The 20,647-nt window shown below is 41.8% G+C and overlaps 1 protein-coding gene across 3 annotated transcripts in view; it reads left to right on the forward strand.

The window, feature by feature from the left end:
* SLC22A23 (solute carrier family 22 member 23) overlaps positions 1-20,647 on the forward strand; it is a 105,300-nt gene that overhangs the window by 52,076 nt on the left and 32,577 nt on the right. The window lies entirely within an intron of this gene.

Raw genomic sequence — 20,647 nt, forward strand, 5'->3', positions numbered from 1 at the left:
GATTCAGCACCTTCAGAGGGCTCTCAGCTTCAGCTGAAGGGCAGGAGGAGGCATTTGCACGTGCTTTAAAAGTAGCTAGCTAAATAGGTAAAAGCTCAAAAGGCATTTAAGCTTTGCTCACCATTGCCAAGTTTCCACATGTTTAGAACATTGAGTGCTCCTGTAAACAAGATCTCAACCCACACCCTCCCCCTGTGTAGATGGTCACTGAGGTTTCACTTAGAACCCTGTACAAGCCTGCGTGTAACCAAGGCAGTGACTGACCTAATGACTGGGAACTAGATTCTAGTGATCAAGCTTTGTTACGTGGCTGGCAAAGCTGGAAAATGCTTGAGTGTCTCAGAGCTTTCCTGGACGAGCTGCTGTGATGTGAAATATTTCCCGCTCCTGGAGCAGAGGAGTCCCCTAAAGGCAACTGAATAAAACAAGTAGTACAGCCTGGAGATGAAAGGAAGTGGCCTCTCCTTTTAGGTTAAATAAGTAGGTGCAGAGCTCTGAGAGTGGTGGCTGTTCTGACTTGCTTTGCAGGAGACCGAAACCCATGCTGGGCAGGGCTAGGGGTACCTGGCTCATATGAAGTCTCTGGAGGTTTGGTGAGTAGTGCAGGAGGAGGTAATCTGCAGGTCAGAGGTGGCTGGTGCCTGTTGAAAAAAATACGACCAAGCCTGGCAGCTGAGTTGAGCCATGGGCAACACAGCAGTCACAATGAGGTGTCTCTATCCTCCAAGCAAAGACCATTGTCTGACAGGGCTCCACATTTTTCCTGCCTGAGCAGGTTGCTTGTGAGGATATATAATCTTTGGGCTTCCCCTTAAACAAGAGGATGAGAAGAATGAAGAACATGTCGTGATGATCAAACTGAGCTGAATTTATGTGTCTGGTAGTAAGACTCTGTGTTGGGAAATGAAATGGATCTGCTTAGGGTATATTTAAAGAGGGAGACTGCAGTGAACTCACATCCAAGAGAATTTAAATTTTATTCAGTGTATTTAAATATGTTTGTCTGATCTCTCTGACAAAAGTATAATTTGCTCTATAAATGCATTTTACCTGTTAGCTTGGTTTTGTGTGGTTTTATAAGTGCACTGTCAATTTTTGCATCTGAGATATGAGCCTGTTTCTTTTCTTTAACGCACATTTAAAGCTTCATACAGAGTTGTTTCTGAACATTGTCTTGATTGGTTTTCAACATGGCTGGTGACAACCATCAGCATCTGAGCCAGAAAAACTACTTTTGTCTGTAATGAAAGGATGGCCAGAGGAGTTTTAAAATGCAAAGGTCTTGAATGTTTTGTGTGTCAGCCAGAATTCAATAAGAAGTTGGTGAGAAAGAGAGGAAATGAAGTAGGCAGAGTGCTTCATGTAATACCCAAAATTGCAGTCTGCTACTCAGTGAATGAGGTGGGTCTTGTTCCTCAAAATCCCAGTTTTGGATCTTAAAGTAGACAAGGTATTTGGTATGTAGAAAGTCAAGGATTTGGCTATGGATTTTATATTTGTGCCTTCAGATAGCAAGGCTGAAATTTTAAGATAAAGTCAGAATTTCATTTTTTAAGATTCTTTTCAATAGGAAGTAGATGGTCACTGGCTAGTAGTAATTCAAATGTGTTGACTTGTGGTTGTCACATTCATTTGGTACTGTTCCTGGAGAACTGGGTGAGTGCATGCTGGATGTGTACACATGATCACTGAAGTAGTTGTAGGGCTCAGCATACACTTGCTCAAATCCCTGATTAATGGTTGTTTTTCCCTTGTGGCCTTTGCCAAGATGAGCTTGGATGAAAAATGGAATTAAAAAGCACTTCATTTAAAGACTAATGATTAGTGAAACAAAAGCTTGTTCAAATTATCTTCTCTTTGAGCAAAATAGAAGTTTACCAAAATATGGTTTTGCTCTTTCAAATTAACATGTCATTAAACAAAGGAAGCATTGTGTTTTTTTGTTTCTGGTCCTTCAGAGTTTAGATGGACTACATAACATAGTGGATACCAGAGGGAAGAGAAGCATAAGCTTTCCACATCCTGAAACTTCCCAATTCCCATAGCTTGTTTTCAGTGGCAAGTTCAAAGCCCATAGAAATATGTTAATTTAAACAAACTTATATTTGCAAAATGTGTTTTCGCCATTTGGGGAAAAGTTTATCTGTCAGGAGCTGAGTTAGACCTTCTGCAAAACTCTTGTTTCAGAGCATTAGTCTATGGCTTTTGCAAGCTCAGTGTCTACCTGCCTTGCTTGGAATTTTTGAGAAACAAACCATTGTATCCTTGAACAGTATTTAAATTAATATAGTTTTAAAATGTTTTTTTAATTAATTTGATTTATGGCTAAGGTACTTTTTCCAATGTAGTATTAAAAGTATTTTTTTTAGAGATTCAAATAGACCTGATATAATTACAGCTTTAAAAGTGCAGAAAAGTGTGATTTGTATTTAAAGGGTTTGCCCTCACTCCCTGAATCCCCACTCACCCCAGCAGCTCCTTCCTTTGCTTGTTAAGTTTTTCTTAAAATAAAAATTGTCAAAGCTGAACTATCTCCTGTGAAAAGCCACACACCTGAACGAGTTTTCTAGAAAAGTTTTCTAGAAAAGTTTTCTAGTTTTCCTGCACATTGCATTGCAGTATTGGAGATAAAAAGTAAGTGGCAGGGGGGTATGTCTGAAAATAAGGTGAGGTTTTCTTGGGCTGTCTGGTATCTCTGCAGTGCACTTAACTTGTCAGCAGGTTAAAACTGAGACCTGTCATCGACTGCTGCTTGTGTAAGAAGGAGCATCACTCAGCCCTTCTCAGGAATGCCCGGGTCACCACAGTGTGTGTGAGAGCAGCAAAAAAAATGTCATTCAGTGCATTTGACTTTCTAAATTTACCTTGGTACTTTATCTGACTCCTGTGGTGTGCGGTAGTTCTTGCACTGGGGAAGACTATTTGAGTGGTGTTTGCAGGGAGATTGGCACAAATCCTCTGTCAGGAGTCTGGGAATGAGAAAGGTCAGTGTTCATCTGGGTGGGTGGGTGTGTGCCCAGTGAGGAAAGGAAAGCAGTGGTTTAAGAAGAAATTATAAGGATATTTTATTTTGTGTGTTGAATTTCTCTGGGGAAAAATCCCAAGTGGTCTCAGTCTTAAGTGTTATTCCCATTCTTTAACTGTCATTGATTTTAGTATTTTTGGTTTTATTTTTCTTTTGAGATGTCTGAATGAAATTGCCAAGTCAAAGGTCACCAGCTTACTACAGTGCCCTTTAGGATTTCAGCAACCTTCAGACATCATTTAAAAGCATCTCTATCAAAGTCTACCTTGAAGACACAATAGAATAGAAAGTGTACTCAGGGGCTGGAAACAACTTAGCCATAGCTATAAAATTGGTACAGAGGATGATAAATGTGTACCAGAAGCAAGGAATGTCTGGGATGTATGGTATTTGACTGTGGGAAGGGGTTGGGTGCCAGGCTTCTTGGGATGCAATTCCTTTTGGAGAGAGAACCAGAATCTCTGAATGAGGATCCTTCCCTTTGCTCACTACATATCTCTGCTCAGTGCAGAGACCTGATATGCTGCCTGGTTTAGGAAATAAGCAGGACTGCACCAATGAAATAGGCAAATGTGTTTTGCTAGTATCTTCAAGGAAGAGAAATGTCTTAATCCCTTCACATTACCACATGTGTTCCTTGATTTCCCATGCGATTACATCCTCCATCTTTTTCCTGAGAAAGAAATTACTCTTCTCCAAAATCTCACTTCTTTAGTTACTTGCGTTTGTGTGCTTGTGATATGTAGGAGAGGAAGATCTTACTCTTTCAAAGAGCTGTCCCAGAAGAGGCTCTGGCCTCTCTCAAGGAGACATCTGATGGTGGCTGCTGAAGCATTTGAAATGTATGCAATGGCAAGGCTAGATTTGAGGAAAAACATCATCAAGAATCTAACACAGATGCAAATAGGAAGAGGGAAGGAGGGCAGGTCAGGCTGCTTTTGGGGAATTATTTATTAAGACTCAGATCTATAACTTTGTATTAGGAGCAGATTTGGCCCATGACACTAAATCTGTAACACCACAGATTGCTATGCCTTTTCTTCCTAATGTATGATACAGAAATCTGCTGTGTTGCCAGCACTGTAGATGTACTAAGAAATTATTTCTCTGTTGCCTCTCCTTATTTTGTTCCAAAGAATTTAAGCCCCTTAGTGTCCCAGGCTGTTACATTCACTCCAACAGACATTGGCATTTGGAGCTTGTACAGTACTTTGTAGTGAGCTTCTTGTGGGGAATGAAGTCACAGAGAAGTTAATTTTTTTCAGCGAAGTTAATTTTTTTCAGCCATGGCCTTGCTTTTTTCTAATCCTATATAAAGTGCATTAGATCTTGGGCTTTGGATCTTCATACCCTTCAGTGTGTAATTTATTATAGGGATCAGGTAGTTCAAGGAGTAGTATGTGTGGGAAATGCTGGTAATATTAGACTTTTGTGATTTCTTTTATGAAGTGCTTCTTTTAAAAATCTGTAACACTTGCAGACATCACTAGTTATCTTAAAGCATTATGGAAAACAGACCTTACACGCCCCATCTCATCTACATTTGCACACGTCTTTGGGATTTCAGTGCTTCGGTTGCTCACCTGACAAGGAATGTGGTGAGGATCATATTTAATGAACATAAGTGTCTCCTCTATTATGCCTGTGGGGCTTTGGTGACAAACATCATTCCCCAGGGCTGCACAACCAGCAGTCTTTGTGACCTAGCAGCTTGCTGTTGAGACAGTAGTGGCATGCAGTGTGGCAGGGTTAGCCCCAAACTCAGACTTTTGTTTTTCTCTTTATATTTAGAGAAGGTGCCTCTGGTTGCTGCCATCCCTGCTCTCCCTGTTTCATCTCCTGCTCCCACTCTTGATATGTGCTCTCTTTCCCACATGGCCTCCATCATGGGCCTGGTATCAAAGCAGCCCCAACATCTGGGGCAGGGGTGAGAGCCCTCAGTGGCTTGGCACCTGTGCAAATACACAAAAACTGCTGTGCTAGAGGGATGCTGCTTATTGTACCACGACTGTGCATGGCTTCTTCCAGGCAACGTGTGGCCAGATCTACTGTGCACAAGGTGTTCTCCTTGCCAGATAGATGCATTTGCAGAAAGATCTGCCACCCCCTTGCTGGAGACTGCCCACACCTGCTCTTACCACTGCTTAAAGCATGCAGTAGTTTTGTGTTTGTTTTTGTTTAAAAATACAGCAACAAAACCAATCAAACAAAAACCCTTCTTTAATGCCAAAACAATTTTCTCTTTTCACTGCAAAAAAAAAAAAAATTGAAATAGGGGAGAAGTTCACTTAAGTGGAAGAACTTTAGTGTGTTTTCCAGAGAAGGGGATCAAATAGTATGAGTGTCCCAGCAGGAAATAGCACTGTGTTAATTGTACCCCAGAGAATTTTGCACTTAACTGTCTTCAGACATGTTTTTAATATGACATCTTAGTTCTGTTGAGTTCAGAATTATATTTTGTCTCAAATATTGCTTGTTGCTCTCAACTTGTAGCTGTCTGAACTTTAGAAAACTGCTTCAGCTGTTGTAGAGCCCAGCTTGTGAATCTTTGGGAGACTGGATATTTTGAATTGACCTGGTTTTAAGAGAGTGCAATGTAAGTTCAGCTACATTCTAATGCTTGCTGGTACTGAAGCACGTGTAGTTACCCCTTCTTCTGAAGCATTACAAATAGTTTCCAGAATCCACAGGCCAGTTGTAGTTGCTCTGCTTGAGTCAGAAAAGTCAGGTCATGAAGATTAAATGCTCTTCCCTCAGCCCACCATCTTTCTAGCAAGATGTGAAAGAGAAACCCAGACTAACATGCCTTCATAGTGAAGGCATGTTAGAAGCTGCATTCATACCTAGGTAAATTCACCATCTCATTTCAGAGCATGGATTGTTTTGGTTTGGTTTGGTTTGGTTTGGTTTTATTTGGTTGGGTTTTTTTAGGCTCCTTTGGTGATACAAGGTAGGTAGTGAAAGTGTGAATAAATATTAACTGACTGCACATGTTACAGCACATAGTCATTAAGTGGTTTATGTGTGAAACCATGGAAGGAAGAGGCTGGAACCAGAGACGCTTTTTCCTGTTTGATGTGAAATACCTGGTGGTGAGAGACATAATCAAGAGTAATGTGTTCTTAGGGTAGCTGGATATACACTGTACTCTTGTTTTAATTAAGCCTTGTCTGTTTCACTTGGTGATACTCGCAGTGGTACAAATGTCTGTTTGGCTCCTTTAACATGCAACATGTTTTGTTGAAGCAGAAATAGTGTGGTCAGTCACTAAGTGGAAGCATAACTGAAGTGCTGGCTCCAGGCTAACTTGCTTCACAGGCTGCAGGAGTGGTTTTAATGTAAGACTCCTGCTGGGCACACTTTCATTAGCTGAAAATGTTTGCAGATGCTGTGATCATATGGGTCTTTCAATATCAAAAATCATGCCCCAAGTTATTTTTCTGGAGCTCATCCTGATGTTGGCCAGTTAGGTATATTTTTGCCTCATGTTTTGTTTCTGTCATTAAAAAAATTAAATTCAGAAATCTTTATAATTGCAAATTCCTATCTGTCTCTGAAATAAATTGTGCCTTCTTTGAATGATTCTAGGAGGTTAATGAATAATTGACTACCGAGTAAAAGGGAAGATCCTTTTAACAGGCAATTGAATCTGGTGTGATGTATGAAAATTAATGGTTAGGCTTAGAGCTTTAAATGTGATATAATTATTTTTAATATTTAGACACAAAGATGTCCTTATTAGTAACAATTTCAAACACTTTTATTTATTTTGCATACCTCTCAATAAATTCAGTTCCCAAAAAATGAAGCTTAGCATTTGTGTATTTAGGACCTGTACTTGAATGCAAGGGGCGCCTTTGTTACATTGTTTGTGATTAGGTGAGGGAGAGAAAGACTGGGTTTGTGGGGTTTTTTTTCCTTCCTCCTTAACGTTTTTTTCCTCTTTGTTATGGTTGTAGAGGCATTTGCTAAAATTGAAAAGTCAGCTCTGAGTCTTTGTACCTTCTAGGATGGAAGAGTGTGCAATGATTTTTAAAATAGAAAATATTTTACATCTGTTGCTTTTGTAGTTGGTTTTATATGTTAGCTACTGATAAGCCAGTAATAAATCTGTGGATGCCCTGCACGCCTACACTTTTCCTTCTTTGAACACAGCTTGGATATTTTTTCTCCCCTCTCTTCTCTGTGTGATGAACTGCACAGGGTGTTTTCCTGTGTTGCAGAAAGATTTGGAAATGAAGTTGCTGCCACACTTCAGATCTTAATCTTCCTTGCTGTTTGCAAGTAATTCCTTGCCAGTCAGCTGGGTCAATATTGAAACCAAGCTACGATGCCTAAAACCAGGAGACTCCATCTATAGCAGTGCCTCCAATTGCTCATATCTGGAGTTCTGAAACTGGCTATAAATTGAGTTTTCTTACAGGGAAGAAGGCCACAAGTGACAAGGCTCAACCACCTCCAGCCTGCCAGTGAGCTGCACTGCCAGCCTGGGGCAAGGCAGGGACTGATGATTTGCTTTCTTCTGTTTTAGACACCGTTTAGCAGTGTTTGTCCTGTCCTTTTAGGGGCTTGCATACCACTTTATGCCAGTCATGAGTGAATATATTAAGGTAGTAAAGTCGTCCCTGGGTGGTGGTGGGATTGTTGTTATTATATTGATGTGTTGTTCTCAATTCTATACCCCCTAAAAAATTAGTATTTTCTTTCTGCTTTGATTTTTATGTGATTATGCAGAAAGGTTGCTGGTGATACCAGGACAGCAATGTGCATGAGTGCCTGACAGTAACTAGCTCAGAAATTCTCTCTTTCAACTCCTCAGCCCTTCTGTATCCATTTGTTTCCGTTTCAAACGTGGTCTGCCTTTTAGTTGACTTTATTTTAATCAAATGCGTGTGAGCACTAGGCTGTGTTGTGGATGTGTTATTTATAGCCCTACAGCAGTCAGGTGCAAAGTGATCTGAGCACCAGCTTCTGGTCAGGTCAAAAGAAAAACCACCTCAGGGTGAAGGTTATACAAATTACTTAACTCTATGTAGACAAAGGTGCAGGTGTGTGATGTCTGGATTTTGGGGTGAGGGAAATTTATTACTGGTAGTGAAACTGTTAGAGGCTGGTCGAGTGTTGTTGGAGTACCCATCCTCTGTATTTACTGGCAATTTACCCTTGGGCAGTGAATGATGGAAAATAAAAGCAGAGGAGGTGAGGGCAGGGCAGTGAACTTTACTGTATCACAACACATCTTAGTGCCCTGTGAGCTGAGAGTTTCTTGCTGCAGAGTGAAACAGAGGGCAAAAGCTAATTAGCTGCTTTGCAACTTTTTTCTTCATGAGAAGGCAATTTTTTATTTCACCTCCAGAGTACTGGTTCTGCACAATGGGTGCAGGAGGCAGAGCAAGCAAAGTAACAGGACCCTTCCCCACTTGCTGCTCTGGGATAAGGTGGTACCTGTGCCCTCTCCCAGCACTGTGCTGACACTGTCTGCAAAGCTGGGGAGGTTCTGTGTGGCTTGGGCTGCTCCCACATTTGTCATTTCTAATGCAAATATCTAGCACGTCACTGATCTGGAGCAAGTCTGGGTGTTATGTCACCCACCCTTTGTGAATGCCTGACATTTCCTCTCCTTTGGGCAAGAGCTGGAAGGGAAGTCAGTTAATTTAGAAACGGGATTTTTTTTGTTTACTTCTGTCTATTCATACTCTTGGTAGAAAAGGTATTCCTGCTTTCGTGTGAAACATCTGGCTAATATTTTTTTAAATGTGAGGAAGTAGCTGAAGAAGTGGCTTAAATAAATTGTAACTTAGTTGCTAATTTTGTAGCTCTGATTTCAAAATTCTGTATTTCATTGTGGTACAGATGTTGTCAAAATTTGTGGCATTGCTGTTAAAATAAGCAAACAGTGACAATAACAGAAGGCCCTGTTCTTAAAAACCTGAGCTTAAATTTGGTGTTCTGCATTTAGGCAGGCAGTGCTGAAGGAAGGTGCTTCCCCATGCAAAGCCCCCAGGAGCCACCTGGAACAGACCAAGAGCTCTGTGGTTCCAGCCTGAATTACAAGTTTTCCAGTTTCTCTGGCTCTGGCCCTGTTTTTAGATGAGAAAACAGTGATTAAACTTTCCCTGTGTCTGGGAATGTTATGCAAGTGTACAGGGATGTGTAAAGAGATCTACTTACTGTCCAATGCCAGACAGCCTTGTGCAGCAGCTTTTTCTAGGGGTCTGGAGAAATTCTAATTTTGATTGGAAACATCACTCAGCAAGACGGGAGAAGTTTTTGTCTTCTCGGCTTCTGTAAACATATACAAATGTAAGTGAACATTAATTTTATTTTTTCAAATTATGTGTCCACAGACTTTTTTTTAGCAAAAACAGATCTTTCAGATTTAGTTATGCTTACTTCCTATGTAACCCAGAATGCCTGTTGTATATAGTTCTTTAGCTGGTAACTTGGTAAAATATGGATATAAGGTACAAGGTGGTTTTCCTAATTGAACTGTGCAACTTGTTAGATAAGTTCGTAGCCAGGAATCAGTTTCTCCTTGTTCCCACAAGTATTTGAGAAAGTAGTTTGTAGGTTTGTGGTGTGAGTGATCTGGCAAAGAGCTCTGCCCTCCTTTCCTGGGGATGCTTTGCCCTTTGAGCCATGTGCCTGGTGCTGCTCTGGGGTCATGGAGAGTGTTTCATGTTCTGTTGGATGTGTATTTACCTGATCTGGGAAATAGTCAAGCCCCTAAGTCATTCCTGTGTTACTTATGCCAGGAGGAACACATGCCCACTGTGTGCCAGCAGGCACAGGGACCTGCCCTGGGAGGTGGTGGTGTCTGAGCCCTGCATGGGGGGGCTGAGGGCCCACTGTCACACCAGGAAAGGCAGGATCAGCCACAAAGGCTTTTTTCCTCCCTTCTCAGCATTTTTCTCATGGATAGGAATTCTCATGTAGTTTGCCATGTTCCTTTGTTCCTTTATTTGGTCGAATACAGTTAGGAAGCAAACTGGTGTTTGAGTTGAAAATTGTACCTCAACTCCTGTACTTTTCCAGTTCAGCCCTTTTTTATCCCCTTGCTGGCTCTGCAAGAAGACACAAAGGAAAATTTGGAAACAGTAACTGAATTATTTCTGTTGTGTCAAGCAATGCAATGATTTATTCAAAGCTGAGTGTGGGAAGGAAATCTGATATGATGAGCCAGGAGCAATCCTTCTGTTAATTATCTCTCTCCTGTCCCATGACCGCAGTCTTCTTTCTGTCAGTCTTTCTCACTCTCCCACCTTCTATACGTTTTTCTCTTGCTACAAAAGGGTGGTAAATATAGGAGGTTTCTTGAAGTACCTGAAACTGTTCCCTGCGCAGGCATGATCTAACATCACATACAATGAAAGCTTTGCATAGGAAGCAGCACATAAGATTCGTGTTGCCATTTACGTATGATAAGCAATCTAACCATTGATGCACAAACAAAAATAAAAAATAATGGCAAAACTGCTTGCAGTGTGGATATGTCTTTGAAGCCACCAGCAGAACTTACTGCAGAGAGAACCTCCCTACGATCCTCTGACCTTAAAAGTACAGCTTGACTGTACCTAGGCAAGGTGAAGTCTACACCAGGCTCTGCTGGGTGGTCTCCTAGACAGCATCACCTCTACCCCTTTGGCTTTGTACCATCACAGGTACAGCGAGGCACCACTTAACAGGAGCTTGTATTTGAAACAGAAAATCACGTAGAGGAATAGTTAGCTTCTGCTAAGAGAAGGTTAACAGTCATTCATTTCTCAAGGTGTGGGTATGGGTATATATCTTAACAATTTTAGCTGTAGCTCTGATGTGTACAAAGTCTACTGCTGTTGTAATTGAAACAAGTGAAATCCGCTTTCATGAATTGCAGCTGGATTCTTTCCAAGGAGCTTGGTTTCCTTTTAATGTTGGGCTATTAATTAGCTCAGCAATTCATTCATTCTAGTATTATTTGGAACAACTCAGCAAGTGTTGCCATATTTGAACTCTTCCATAAGTGGCAGGAGTTTTCTTGAAAGAGGTGTTTCACTGCAGAAAAGCAAACATATCCATGGGAGGATGGCTTCTACTCAGGAAGATCCATCTATTCCCAGCCTACTTGCCAGCTTCCACAGAAGGAAGGTGTGAAGAAACATGGTCTTTCTCTTTTCCAAATTTATTGCAAAGCAATAGGAGGCTTTCCATTCATTCAGCAAAAACATTTATTTCTTACTCCGGTTTTAGCATGTTATATTAGTATTTGGAACTGATAGGGCAACATATTCATCCTGGTTGTGAGAAACTCTCAAATAAAGTCACACATTTTTCAGGGTTGATTCTGGATAAACTTTGAATCCCAGTGGATTTTTCTGGGTGGTCTGATTTGGTATTGCATAGACATCCTTAGCAGAGCAATTTACATGCAAATATAAGATGCTGGAGGCATTGTAATGCCATTTCCCTTTTTATTGCTCTTTGCTGTCTAATCAAGTTTTACCAAATCAAAGAATTTGGATACTTAACAGGAAAAAAATTTTCACCAAAGCTTTTGGCTGGTATTTGTAAAGATAGCAAGGAAGAAATTAATGGAGTATTTAAGCTCTGGCAATTCTGAGGTCGTTTTATGTTGTATGTGACAACAGCATGTGAGGTATATTCCACTGTGCTCATCTCTGTGGGTGTGCACCTAGAGGTGCTAGCCTGCTGGGTTACCCTTGGCTTGAAACAGAGATGTGCTTGGAGAGGGCTGGAAAGGCTGTCTTTTCCTGACAAGTTTTGTGCACTGTCACTGAGTCCATTGGATTACAGTCTTGCTGCAGAACTGCTCCCAAACCAGCCACAAGCAGACCCCACCCTACAGAGCACTCCATGTGCACAGAGCAGTGGAAAGTGTTCTCTGCAGAATAGAGATCATGCCTTTAACATAAGCAATAAAAGCCTGCAACCAAATACTTAAGACTTGATTTTGAGTGAAAAATAGAATTTTCGTTGCTTCAGGAAGCAGGTTTTTTCCCCAAGGTTAGATGTCATATCTCTTTCACTTTAAAATCAATTGACCAAAAGGAAATATTCTTTGGTCTTTCTTCTTTTTTTCCCTAGAATCTATTTTTTTCTTTCCTTATGGGAATGTTACTTGGAAAATGGAAGTTCACTGGGAAATGGAGAAGGAAAAAAAGTCTCTGTACTACCTCTAACTGTGCACCATCTGCTTTTTTATCAGGAGTTTTCTCACCATCTCTGCATTACTACAGCCTCATTTTTCTTTTTGTATCCTCATGGGCTTAAAATTAGAGGACATCTGACCAGGGGCTGTCCTGCCTGTTCTTATACAGGCACAGTGGTTGTGTGCAGTGTTTGGCATGGTTCTCTCCTGTTGGGCGGGTGTCCCAGTTCTGTCTGCCTGCCTTTGCCTTCCCCAGACCTGTGACAGTATTAATGCTGAACCCTGGAGACAGAGAATTATTAATGCAAAAGACACCCCTTAGTCTGAGTGGCACCTCCTTCTCCAGTGAATGCATGTGTTGCTTAAAGCACTTAAAATATAGCAGCTCATTGGCCCTGCCTCCCTGCAGTTCCCCTTTCACAGTGTTCATTAAATATCTATCCAGAGTGCGTGGCATAAATCTTTGAAAACGAGGATGCCCTGGGGGCCAAATGTGTGACAGCCTTTCACAAAAAGGCTCACTAATTGCTTTTGATTAAATCGCCTGCACTTCTGCTGGCCCTCGGTGCCGGCTTTCAGCCAGTGCTGTGCTGCTCTGGGCTCTCTCTGACGTGGTGATGCCACCTGAGCAATTCAGGTCCCCTGAGATGGGTTGGGTTATTCAGGGCATCACCCTAATTTCCACTGATTGCTTCTGACATCACAGGGGGATCGGGGAGGAAAAGGAACGAGAGGCTTTTGCCTTTACAGTTTTGTCTATACACGCATATCCATAAATATGTATGTGTGTTTATATATATGCACATGTGTGGGGAGGTTACAATTGTACTTACAAGAATTTAATAAACAGCACCCAATGTTTGCTTAGACTCTGTGTGTGTAGGCCCACTGAGGGTTTGTTACGAAGTTGACACAAGTGAAAGGGGCAAGGTGCTTTCCAGAGGTTGTGCCTCTGGAGGTGAGGTGCTTCAGACAAGCTGCCTCCCTTTGATCTGAGGGAGGGGGTGAAGAGCAGGTAGAGCATTATTGTGACCTAAAAAGCACCAAGTACATTTCTTGATCCTCTACTTAGTTTTTTTTCATGCTTGTCTTTTCTGTTTGATAAGCTAGGCTGCAACTCACTCAAGTCTCCCATGTCAAATTCTTGCTAGCAATGTGCAGTTCTGCTGACAGTGTGCTCAAATCCAGGGCTCAGTGCATCTATTCACTTGTCCAACAGCATGATGGTAATGGTGAAAAAATCCTCCTTGGAGGAGTACCTCATATGGTCAGTGCCTGCAGAGAGAGGGGCTGCCTTGCTGTCTCAGTGAGCTGGGAAGCATTTAATAGACCTGAAACAAGGTGTTAGGCTGTTATTACTTTGTTCCTGCCTCTTTGAGGACCATCATCCATCTGAAGGATGCCAACTGAGCTTTTGAAAGAGCTGCTGTTGGAATATTGTTTGCCAGTTAGTAAATTAAGAGATGTGCAGATTTCCAGCTATTGAGTTTCTTTGTTCTTATTTAAAGTAGCTACAATAATGTGAAAAATTTGGTAAAAAAAAACAGATGCAGATCCTTTTCAACTAAAGCATCAAAGAAAATTAACTCCTCTGATACATCTCACATCAGTTTTTGTTTCAGCTCCTCTCATACACTCCTGTCAAAAAGATGTCAGTAATGATTTAAATCCTGCTAAGAGAAAATGCACCAGCTGTTGTGAACAGCAGAGGTGTTAGGTTTGCAAAGCATTGCTGTGACCAGTTGTGCATTTCCTTTAGAGAAAGCCACCTTTTTGGAACAAGAAAGAGTCTCATAAATTTCTGTGCAATCTTAGTTTTTGCAAAAACAAACAGATATTTATATGGGTTTGGAGAGTATCTTAAGGGGGGTAGGAAATTTTAGACTGGAGATTGGTGAGAGTTTCTTTTATAGATGGCAATTAACATATGTAAAAATGTATGCAATGGTAAAGCATTTTAATCACTTTTTAATTGCATTTAAATTAAGCCATCTTTAAACTGAAATTAGTGTGTTCTGCATCTACTCATTTCTCATGCTCTTTGTCACCGTTCTTGAGGTTTCCAGGGGCATTCTCCTTGTGTTCTTTCATAATGCTGTTATTCACATACAGGAGCTGTCACCAAAAGTCAGTGTTGGCTGGGAGCTGCAGAGATGCTGCTGCTGCCTTCCCCTGGAAGTAGGATAGATGGCAACTGCAGTAACTCAACTCAAATGTGGTTTAACATTTCTTTGGGTTTATTACTTTGTGAGTGGCAGGCAGCGTGGTGTGTTAAAGGTTGCTTATGCAGTCAGTCGTCTGTTTTGTAAGATGTTGTTTTTCTTGTGCAATGTAAAACTTGGCAAATACAGATGCAATGGGATGAATAGAGAGAGGAATGACACATGTTTCTTTCTCTGCCACTGATGCTCCTTGGGAGACAGCTTGCATCCAGGGCATTGTTGCAGACATCTCTGCATCCCACACACTGCTCAGGCAGCCTCTGCTCAGGGTTTCCTTTCCCTGGAGGAGCAGAGGTCAGCCTTGCCCTGCCCTGCCCTGCTCTGCTCTGCTCTGCTGCATATACTTTGTGCCTGGGAAGTTCACAGCTCCTGCAACAGACTTAATGAGGACTGAGTAAACACCCTGCATTGAATCCAACCTGGCTTCGTGCCTGTGGTCCAAACCCTGCCCCTGTGGGTAACTACAGACTGTTTGCAACTCAGAGGAGAGCTCCTCCTAAAATACCCTGATGCAATTGAGCAGTACCAGGCCTGAAATAGGGATGGTGTGTTACTCAATTGTGCTTTACAGGAGCAAGTCAGGCATGCAGAAAGTAAAGAGGGAAGGTTGCACCTTGTGTTTTAGTTGGATTTTTTATGAGAGTTGTAGTTATATTTTCTTTTTTCATGCTATGCCTCTCTGTGAGGCTCCATAGTGTATCTAAAGGGTATTTTGCCTGGCATCAGTTTTGGCACTATCCTGGTCTTTGTATACCAAATGATCCTCTGATCTAGTTTTGATAAGAAGGAAATCTGTTCTGATTAGGTATTTCCCTATCAAAATAGCTCCATCCAGGCTATCTGTTGAGGTCAGAAATTGAGTGTGCTGCTGCACATCTGGTGAGGTGCTGTGCTGACTGCCTGCCCTGGTGCCAGCCTGACGGCTCCATCAGCTCAGTTTATGTCAGTGCTCAGGTGACTGATTTGACACATGTTAAATGTGTTAATTACGTTGTGGGCTAGCATGTGTTTCAAAGAACTCTCAACAAATTGATGATGTGTAGAAAAAGTACCTTTGAAGGAGCACCTGTGTCACTTCACAGATCTATTTTAGAGTAACTTCTGTCCTGATGTGCTGCTGGGGGGCAATAATGCTATTACTTGGCCACTGGAGGTTCAGTCTATTACTGTTCTCTTTTCTTGGCAATGGATTGGATTTCTCCAGAGAGGAAATTAGATTTTTCCTTCCCTTTCGCTTTGTCTCTGTCCTGTGCTTATATCAATTGGTGGTTGTCTGTGCACTGCAGTGTGTGTGATAACCTTTACTTCCACAAGTTACCTCATTTGCTCTTCTCTAATAAGCTAAATAAAGTAAATAAAGTATTTATACATGGTGCTTCTTTCTTTCTGGTGACAGCAAAGGCAATCAAGATGATGTGTTCCTCATCTGAATTCATGCAGAAGTGAGTGCTGGCTTAGCCTGGTCTGTTTCAGTCAGGACTGAATCAGAAGTGTGTTAATTGAGAGATGAGAAGTGTATGCAGCCCACAGGTAGGGCCTGCAGCTCTTAGAAGTTTGTGTCTAATAACCAAGGGGAAATTTGTGCATAAAGCAGATATGCTGGATTTTATTTTCCTTTCTCCCTAGCAGCCAGCTGCAAATTTGTCTGGGAGTTATTGATAGTTTTTTACTGCAATTTTATCTGGTCAGCTTGCCAAAAACTAGCTTGGGGGTCGTGTTATTCTAGGAGTATCCAGTGAGATGATTTGTTTATAGCAGAGGGCAAATCCCACAGAGAGTGTTGGAGGAAGAAAAGGTCCCAGAGGTTTGAGAAAGCTTGGTGGGAATTAGGAAATACAGCAGCAGCAAGGACAGGGTCACCTCCCAGCAGTCTTCAGGATCACTGTGACGGAGGTGGTAGAGCTCATCGTGCCAAAAGCGTGACCTCAGGGAGCACAGAGGTGGTGGGACATGTTGAAGGTGCTGATCAGCTTGGGAAACTAAATACTCTTAGGGGTTTTTTCTTTCCTTTTGTGCTCTGATGAAAAGCAGAGTCCAAATGTAAAATTCTTTCTCAGAGTCACATCCTGCATTTGACTTTTGGCTGAGCAGAGCAACTGCTGGGGCTGAGGCAAACACGGCCTCGGTGCTGTAAGGTGTTACTGCCACTGGGAATTTCTGGTGTCCCACATTTTACACCTAAAGCTATGTTGCCAGAGAACTCTCAAATTATGAGTGTTTTTCAGCTGAGTCACATTTTTTTCCTCCCTTTTGAAGCAGGGGAATATCTCAGAGGGGTGCTTAGATGGAAGGAATTACGAGTATTGGATATGCAGTAATATGGGGGAAACTGACAGAAACTGGGGAATTTTGTTTGTTTTTTTTTTTACTATAATGTGCAACTGTGAGTGTGAATCTAGAATCAGACTGTCTCCTTGGGGATTTTTTTCAGCGTGAATGCTGTTGGCCAGACTTCAGGTGCTTTGTCTTGGCCATTTTCTCCAAGGGATACTCCTATATAATTACAGTCTTGGTGGTTCACAGATGGAAACTGGGCAGGGAGAGAACACTGGAAAGGCACAAAAAGCTGCTACCTTGTGGTTTCAGATGGAGCTAAAACTTGGGCTGCAGAACAAGAATTGCTTTGTGTTTTGGGTCTGGAAATGGGCAAGTGAATGCTAGAGAGTTGATCAAGCAGTGCAATGTAGCCTCTTTTTCCTCTTGATATGCTATTTGCAAATGACTTCTTTGTTTTTTTTTTAAGTAGAAGTATTTGCCTTTCATCCTTGTGCAAATATTCTGAGAATAAATGTCAGCCTTTTAAGATAAATGAGAGGGTTTCTAAAATCCGAAACAGATCGTTACCAGTGTGCAAGTGTAAGATCAAGTGAGAAAGGACAGGATGTGGCTCTTAGTTCCCTCCATGGCAGTGACAGCTTGCCTGGTGGGGTTTGGAGGAGGTGGGCAATGCAGAGCCACACTCTGAGGCTACATGAGCTGGTGCTAACCTAGTAATACTGCAGTTGTTCCCGGTCTCCTGTCTGTATGGTCACAGACTGCTCTTACCACACCTGCAGGTGGAGAGGATGGGAGAGAAAAAGCAGCTGGAAAGGGGAGAAGACAGCATTTCAGATGTCAGGCTATGACATACTTACATGATTTTATCTTGCTTTCCCATGTTCTCTTCAGAGGAGGCTGCCTGAAAAACTGCTGTAAAGGACACTAGCCCAGTTTGTCCATCCCAGTGCCAGGGAGAGAAGTTGTTAGCAAAGATATTTTGCCCTTTCTGATAAAAAGTCCTTGTATCTCTTGCCACCAGTGCCCGTTGCATTTGCATTAGTTAACCTGTAGTTTGACCTGTGTTTTTACCATGCCTCTCTCTGCTGATGCCCAGGCCAGTGACCTCCTGCACAAGGCAGTGGGGCTGAGCCCCGGGTCACTGAGAGGTTCTTGAGTAGCTCCCTACTCACACCCCTGCAGACCTGAGTGCTCATGGGTGTAAACATGTCTGGCCCCAGGAACAGGTTTCCACATTTCCCAGCCAGAGGTGAGGTGCAATATGCTGTGCAAAGAGTCTCATGTGTTCAGTGTCTTGTGCCTGGGATGCCTGTGGGCCCAGGTCTGGATCACACCTGCAGTGAGACAGCTGCCCTCGGGCTGGGCTGTGCTTGCATCCTGTGGAGCAGTTTTGCCTTAGGGGTTGTCTGGGTCCAGCTTGTTTGTCCACTGCTGCTGAGTGTCTATTGACTGTGAGAGAGTCTCTCCCATGTGTCCTGAGCATGCCTGATTTCACTGCCCCAGTGCTGCAGGATGGCTTCACATGCAGCCTTCAATTTGCCCATACAATCACTTGCCTAGTACTTAAGGAAATTAGGTGTCTGAGTTAGGTCTGCTGCTCTGACTGAGCTGCACAGAGTAGAAATGCTGGGCAAGGAAGCAAAATCCTTTACATGCATGTCTCCACACAGAATTTTCCAAGTAGAGCAAATGGATGTATCTGGGATTTTTTGGTATTGATGATAATTTCCATGATTATTGTGTATGATGAGCTCCACGCTCCACAAAGTATTTGAGATGGAAACTTTTTCATTGATTTGGGAATCTGAAGCTTGCTTGCTCGATTTGCCATGGGTGGATAAAGCTGATCTGAGTCTTGTAGTGATTTTGTCTGAGTCAGTACTGTTCTCAGGTGAACTGGGTGGAAATTGTTGCAGCCACAGAAGCCTCGTGCCCAGGTGCATCGAGGTCCCAGTGTGAGCATCAGCTGGGTGCCTTTCCTGTTCCTTTCCTGTTGCAAAGGGTGGCTTTGCTGCAGAGGTGGGAAAGGGTTGACTGATAGGTGCTTGCTAAAAACTGCAGTGCTGAATCTTTTATCATATAAAATTGAAGCCAGATATGCTGGAAAGCCAGTAGCCTGTCCTAATATGTAAAAAACATTTCAAGAGAGATGTGGTATTTCAAATGCTGCTGGTGTTGCTTGAAAGTCACGCTCACCCAGCTAGAGCAGGGATTATTTTCTTGTCATCTCCAGCTTTTTTAGAGGAAAGGGCAGAAACTGATCCTATGCATGTGATAATCCAGAGAAGAAAAATAGGTGCTAAACAATCTCTGAAGCTATTTCCTTATGATACAGTGAATAACTTCTGCATGTAGAATTTTTTACTGTGTGCCAGTGACTTAGTAAAATATACTTTTATTATTTGGTCACCTCTTCCTGACTTTATATAAAAGTTGATATCTCGGTTATTTTTATTTTTTACCTGATACTAACCTAAGCAATGCAATTGAAATGCCAAAGCCTTATGTATCTAATGCAGACTTCCCGTTTCTATAGCAACAAAACTCGAACTTGTACTTAATGAAAGAATATTGGAGTGTGAGTAACTGTGACTTTAAGGTTTAGAAAAACAAACAGAAGCACTTTATATTTGGAGATTAGAGAAATAAAACGGAAGTGACCTCTTTGCATAGAACAAAAAGATTTCCTAGGCTTGGGATACTTCATTAGTAAGAATGAAACCATATTAATGTCATAAGGAGCTCTGCGTTTTAATCTTGTTTACCAAATTAAAATGTAAAAGCCTTTTATGGCATGTGAAGGCTTTTTCTCCCCCTTTTGCTTTCAAAGCTGCTGTGTTTGTGGTTAGGCTAATAAAAATTTGGGCTGCCTGACAGCAGATACGTTTTCCTTCTGTATTGGCAAAAATCCATTGGTAGTTTTTGTATTGGCTGAAAAGAAAGGGAGCAAAATGTGTGGTGTTTAATCCTACATTTGATCTACAAGCTAGTTCCTGGCCATTTAGTTTAAATCTGTCTTACAGTGATAAATGTAAACCATAGATTAAAGCAAGAATGAAGGAGCAGCTGTCATCCCTTCATATTTTCTTACATCTTTTCAGTTAAAATTCTAATAACCATTAAATTCTCATTTTAAAACACCATAAGAAACATCCCATAGAAAACAACAGTACAGACAGCCACATATCATGAATGTTTAAAGGCCTCTTTCTGTATCAGCATTCCAATAATTGCTACACAACATTTGTAGCAGGTTTATTGAGCTAAAGTATTAGTTTGTGCAAGTGAATGTGGGCAAATGGGAAATATGAAGCAGAGGCTTCTATTGCAATCTTACTGGTGAAGAAATTTCCATAAGCCTGTCCAATTTTTGTGTTTGCTATTTCTTCTGTGACTTTTTAAAATTTTGTTGTTAGGCTGTGATTCTGATAAATTCATCTTCTGACTGAGTAAAGATAGCCAGAATTCAGGGTTTAAGGAAATCATTTGATCTAGTGAACTGAGTTTTATCTACTCACTTGTGACAAGACAGCTGAGGCAATGAAAGGTGCCAGTGATGGTGGTAAATTGCCCCACAGCAAAAGCAAGGATGGAGGGCAGGATAAGACAGATGGGAAGTTGGCTTGTTTGAAAGTTGATCAAGATAAGCTACTGGGAAACACAAATCCAGAAACAACATGCTCAGCAAAATCCAGCTTGGAATTGGCTGAGTCAGAGCATATTAAGCTGTGGGCAGGTGGCATCCCATCTGAGCTGGGAGCCTGCATCCTGCTGAGAGCTGTGCTCTTCCACCTCCCAGCAAATTGTTTGGAAAGGCAGGTGGTGTCTCTGAGAAGTGTGAAGAGGCATGACCCAAGATCTTTGGCTATACATTCTCTTTTAAAAATAAAAACCATATTATTTGGTAAAATGCATCTCTAGGCAGAGACTGAAGAAAATCTGTCAATAGGAATGCAGCAGGTATATGAAGTTGCA

The sequence above is a fragment of the Cinclus cinclus genome, chromosome 1 (genome assembly GCF_963662255.1).
Source record: "Cinclus cinclus chromosome 1, bCinCin1.1, whole genome shotgun sequence".
Taxonomy (NCBI): Eukaryota; Metazoa; Chordata; class Aves; order Passeriformes; family Cinclidae; genus Cinclus; species Cinclus cinclus.